Below are 6,000 nucleotides of genomic sequence, written 5' to 3' on the forward strand. Positions count from 1 at the left end.
TATTATCCCTGTCAGTAAGCCAAGAATTAATAATAGATTATAAGCAAGGATATATAGACCCTCATGAGAAAAAAGTTAATGCAGCAGGTCTGGCTGTTTACTCCTTACATGTCTTCAAAAGAACCATCTTTGACCCATTGTCCAACCCTGGAATATGGCCCTCAGAGTTCCAGTTCTTCATGTTAGTATGATGGTTTTATTATACACACCTGGAGCAGTGAACCATTCCATTCTGGCTTAGCAGGTTGCTTTGCCCATGGCTGATTGCATAGTGGAATGTGCATACATGAGTAGCCCCTACAGAACCACTGGACTCTTAACATTCAAATGGGTTTCCATGTACAGAGATGTTCCACACAATTCTATAGTATGTTGAGGTTTGGAGGATGGGGGAGAAAGGAAGAAAAGAGGGATTATTCCCTTATGGTTTTGGATAAAAGACATTGGAGGCTTATGTTGGTCCTTTGGACCCAACTTGGGCATCTTTGTCCTGTTGCTTTTACTTTGTATCCTTTAGTATAATAAATCTTAGCTATGTACATAGCCTGCAGGTTGTCTTTTGAATCCTTCTAGGATCACCAAAGGAAACAACCATATACATAGTACTGAAGATATTTCAATCTCACTTTGTCCATCTGAATCTTTATAGGATTCACTGAAAACAAGTAATTAACGTATTTAAATACCTGCTGCATGTAGATTTAAACTTAGAGCTTTGGTTTGTGTCCAGGAGACATTTAAAGTTTATAGCAATATAAAACACATTAGGAAAATGCTTATGGGCACAAATATAAATAAAAGAAAAATAAATACACATAGAAGAAAGCCAGAATTAAAGAGATTAAAATGGGTAGGAGTCAACCAAGGTAAATGAAAGATAGTGGTTATTTAAAAGAGATATATGACTACATTATCAAATAATAGCTTTTGTTTTTCCCCATGTATTTTAGCAGTGTGTAAAAAACGTAAAACTTTTTTTTCTGGACTTTGTCTAATGTATTCTGATTGCAGTTCAATTTTGACCAATGTATTTTTGTATGCCATCAAAAGTTGTACTTTGCGCTGGGGATGTGGCTCAAGTGGTAGCGCGCTCGCCTGGCATGGGTGCGGCCTGGGTTCGATCCTCAGCACCACATACAAAGATGTTGTATCCCCGAAAACTAAAAAATAAATATTAAAATTCTCTCTCTGTGTCTCTCTCTCTCTCTTTAAAAAAAAAAAAAAAAAAAGTTGTACTTTATCACTGGGTGTAGTGGTGCATGCCTATAATCCCAGCAATTCCAAGGCTGAAGCAGGAGAATCACAAGCTTAAGGCCAGCCTCAGCAATTTAGCAAGGCCCTACACAACTTAGTGAGACCCTGTCTCAAAAAATAAGAGGTGGGGATTTAGATCATTGGTACTATACCTCTGGGTTTAATCCCCAGTACAAAAAAAATTTTTTTGAAGGTGTACTATATAAAAATATGCATATTTTATATGATTTTTATAAGTCCTCAAGCTATGAATTTCAGCTATGAGTTAATATCACATATGATCATTCCAGAGAGACCACAGCAATTTCCATTATATCAATCATACTTAGTAATTTCTTCAGTAATTTAAGTAAATTGCTTGCATCCAAAGCAGTTTACCTAAATGACATGTAGTTTTGACATGTGTAGGGTAGACTCCAAGCAGCCCAGATTAAGAATGAATTTTAGAAATTCTGCTTCTGGTAATAGTCAAATAGTTATTGTCAAATGGTGTTCCTCTTCAGAGCAACTATAAATTCTGGACAAATATTGAAAACTACCAAAAGGCTCTGAAGATCAAAAAAAAAGAAGGCAAGTTCTGGAAGAAGGAAATGGCAGTTCATGAACTTCCTATAAAAATGTCATTTAGCCTAAGGGTGGGCCTCACGGAGTATCATATGACTAACAAATAGAAACTTACAAACATGCTGACTTGAAGTGCCAGAGATTGAAATCCTCGGCAATCATGGGGTGGAATAATGGTGAAATCAAAAGGGTCTTGAATGGTCATACTACAAGGTTCTGTCACCACTGTATTTCTTATCTCAGGGACAAGGCACATTTCTTATCCCTGAGTAAAAAGTTTCAGTTCCTTGCCTACTTGTGGAATTTAACCAAACTAATCACAGCCTCTCTTGGGAACAAAGAGCTACCTCATTTTGGTACTGTAAAGCTGGCTTCCCATGGCCCCTGATTATCTACTATTTCCAAATACAGCCTCAAGTGACCATGTGAGGTGTGGTGTCCTCCACTCCAGATAGTGAGATGATGTGACTAGTGACCTGCTGCCAATGTTTGCTGTCCAGCGTTGGGCATCATGAGGTAGGCTATTTCTATAGCCCTACCTTGGACGTGTTGAAAATGCAGCAATGGAAATGGTAGAGATCCAAAAAGAAGTGATCCACAGACGAGGTGTCTTAGAATCTACATAGAAAGTTCTCAAATCTTTAGCCCCTAAAAAGACATATGTTCTAGCCCAGATAAGCTAAAAGAATTGAACTGCATTTCAGAGTTTGAATTCATCCAAGTGTTCAGGATAGAATTGAAAATAACTGGATATATGGAGAAATAGGAAAATGTGACCGGAAAGAATTTACTGCCAATTGAACCAGATGTTAGAATAAGAGACAAAGATTTTAAAGCAGCTGTCAGGCATGAGGGTGTAGCTCAGTGGTAGAGCTTGTGATGAGCATGCATTAGGATTCAATCTCCATCACCAAATTAAAAACGAACAAACAAAAAGCAATGGTCAAAACCATGCTCCAGGACTTAGAGGAGACTATAATGAATAGAAAGATAGGAAATCTCAGAAAAGAAAAATATAATAGAACCAAAAGATAAATTTTAGAATTGAAAAGTACAATATAAAATTTTCACTAGATATACTTATCATCAGAGTGGAAATGAGAGGAAAGTGTGGATTTGAAAATAGTGAATTCAAATATAGAGCAATAGAAATTATTCAATTTGAAAATCAGAGCAATGCCCCGTAATCTGTAGAACAATACCACATGTCTATAATCCCTATAATAAAATGAAATAAGAAGAAAGAATGAATGGGGCAGAAAACATTTTTTAGAGATAATGGTCCTATTAAATTTTGTGCACATACTAATTTGTAACAACAAATCCCACCATTATGTACAACTATAATGCGCCAGTTTTTTTTAAAAAAAAAAGGTGGTGAATAAAATATGGCAATGCTTAAAAAAAAAAGAAAGAATGGGCCTTCATGCTGGGCAATGTGGCTTATACCTGTAATCCTTACAACTCCAGAGGCTAAGGCAGAAGGATTGAAAGTTCAAAACCAAACTCAGCAGATAGCAAGGCCCTGTCTAAAAAATTAAAGACTGGGGATGTAGCTCAGTGGTAAAGTGCCATGGTTTCAATCTCTAGTACCAAAAAAATAATAATGGGCCTACAGGTATGGCTGCTGTCCCAGCTACCACCAGCACTGGGGTCCCCCTGTCCCAGACTAATTGCTCCCCCAAAGTGACAGAGAAGATAGGAAGAGTTACATGAGACCCTGTCAGAGAGACTATGGGAAATGACTAACAGAAATGCACCCAGAGAGGGCCTGGTCCATAGTGGAAGCAATTTTTATCTCACCCTCTTTGTCACTAAGAAGATGTGCTGGATTTCCAGAGCAGCCTTGTGGATTTGGACTGATTGTTTTAGAACCTGTTCTTCCTGCTGTTTTTGAGACTGAAAAGCTACAAATAGAGCAATAAGACACAAACAAAACAGTTGATACTTTGAGAGTTCAACACATGGCTGTCAGGAGGAATTCCAGTTCTACCTTCACCTCTGGAAAGATTGTCAACTGCTGTATTTGAGCCACCTTGGTGGTAGACATTTGAAATTCAATAGTGTTTAAAGTGCTATTTATTTGGAACTTTTAAAAATTTTGAAACATTGAGCAACCTAAACCTTGTGGGGAGAATTCTTCCCACATTGTCTTATGAAACTACTCCCAAATTATAAATGTGCTCTTCTAAGCCTTTCCTGACTTATTTCTCCTGTTGTCAGTCATCAGCCAGATGCCATGGTGAAGCAATGCAGAGGTGACTCTCTCCCTTTCATTAAATTTCTCCTAACCAGTAGATCTCACTATTCCATTAGGGGGTGGAAACTGGTGGAGATGATGTACCCTTGACCACTGATGATTTTTTTTTAAAGGATGGAAATGTTGAGGAAGGATGTACATACAATATGAAACAGACAAAATGTACTAGAGCAATCTTGTAAAGCAGCCATGTAAATTCCTACCTGTTGAAAAGGGGAAAGGCCTGAAGCAGCTTCCATCACAGGATGAAAACTGAAGGAAAAAACAGGAGTTCTGCATTTTTGGCTGTTAGACCTGTGTTTATGTTTTCTTGTGTTACTTTCTTTTTTTACATGATTTGTGATATCATTTTTTAAAATCATTGTTACTTTTTGTATTTAAATATTAAATGTTTCCAACTGAAAAAAAATGGATGAAATTTCTTCCAATTTGGGGAAATACATGAATTACCAGTTTCAATAAGCTCACGAAGTAAAGCTGAGGCCAGATATAATGAAAAACACCTCCAGGAACAGCAAAGTCAAACTGCTGAAAAGCAAAAGCAAAGATAAAGTTTTGAGGATAGCAGAGGGAAAAAATGACATTAGGTGAGAAATAAATGACAATAACGATATGAAGGAAACAAATATTTGAAATACCAATAATTTCTCATCAGAATAAAATGAAATAATAACTTTGGGGTTCTGGGGTGGAGGATGGGGGAAGAAATAAGAAGTGAACCAAGAATTCCCTATTTGGAAATAACCTTTGAGATGAAAGAAAATGAAAATACCTTGCAAGAATAAGAACAAATTAAAGACTTTCTCTCCTCCACACCACCCTCCTAAAAGAACACCAAGAGAATTTGTCACCAACAGAACTGCACTACAAAAATGCCAAATAAAGTTCTTTAGGCAGAGGGAAATAATGCCAAATGAACATGGATATTCAGGAAGGAATGAAGAGCATGACGAAGGTAAATATGTCAGTAAATACAGAAGACCCCTATTTCTCATGATTTTTAAAAAATATAAATCTGTTCAAAGCAAAAAATTCTAATGTTCTATAATGGGATTTTTAACATAAATGTAATATACATGACATCTATAGCTTAAGTGGGATATAGAATTCTTGCACAATATTAACTTTAAAAACACTGAAAATTTAAGGATGTTTACTATAATCTCTAAGCAACCATGAAAAACACCTCAAAGAGATATTACTAAAATCAATAAATTAAAATGGAATTCTAAAAATCATTCAATTAATTTCAAAGAAGCCAAGAGAGGAGTAACAAAAATGAGGGGGAAAAGGATGGTACAAGGAAAATAAATGATGAAATCTGACTTAAATCCACCTATGTCAATAATCACATTAAATGTAAATGGACTAAATCTCTAATTAAAAGGCATGAATTGTCAGAAACCATTAAAAAGTAAGACTCAATTAAATACTGTCTATCAATGATACAGTTTAAATATCAAAGCATAGATAGATTGAAAGCAAATGGATTTTCAAAATTATATTAAAAAAAGTGTAAGCATAAGATGACTGAAATGGGTATACGTCATAAGCAGATTTCTAAAAAGAATTATTAATTATAAAGAGTGGCATTTCAAAATAATAAAATTGCCAGTACATCAGAAAGAAAATTATGTGTATATTCAACTAATAACAGTTTCAGAATACATAAAGTAAAAATTGAATTAAACACCTCTTTCAGGAAATTACAGACCATGTAAAAATAAAATCAGTAGACAAAGATCAACCACCCTGACCTAAGTGACCAATCTGCGTCCAACAACTGTAAGAAAAATACAAAAATGTAATTTGAGAGTTGAAAGACATTTTTTATTTACAACATCAGATTTCCATTCCTCCCTTTGTCTGATTAAAATAAAATACCTTTTTAAAATTTCTACATTTGAACTACTTTGTAATGT

The sequence above is a fragment of the Urocitellus parryii genome, chromosome 14 (genome assembly GCF_045843805.1).
Source record: "Urocitellus parryii isolate mUroPar1 chromosome 14, mUroPar1.hap1, whole genome shotgun sequence".
In the NCBI taxonomy this organism is placed as follows: domain Eukaryota; kingdom Metazoa; phylum Chordata; class Mammalia; order Rodentia; family Sciuridae; genus Urocitellus; species Urocitellus parryii.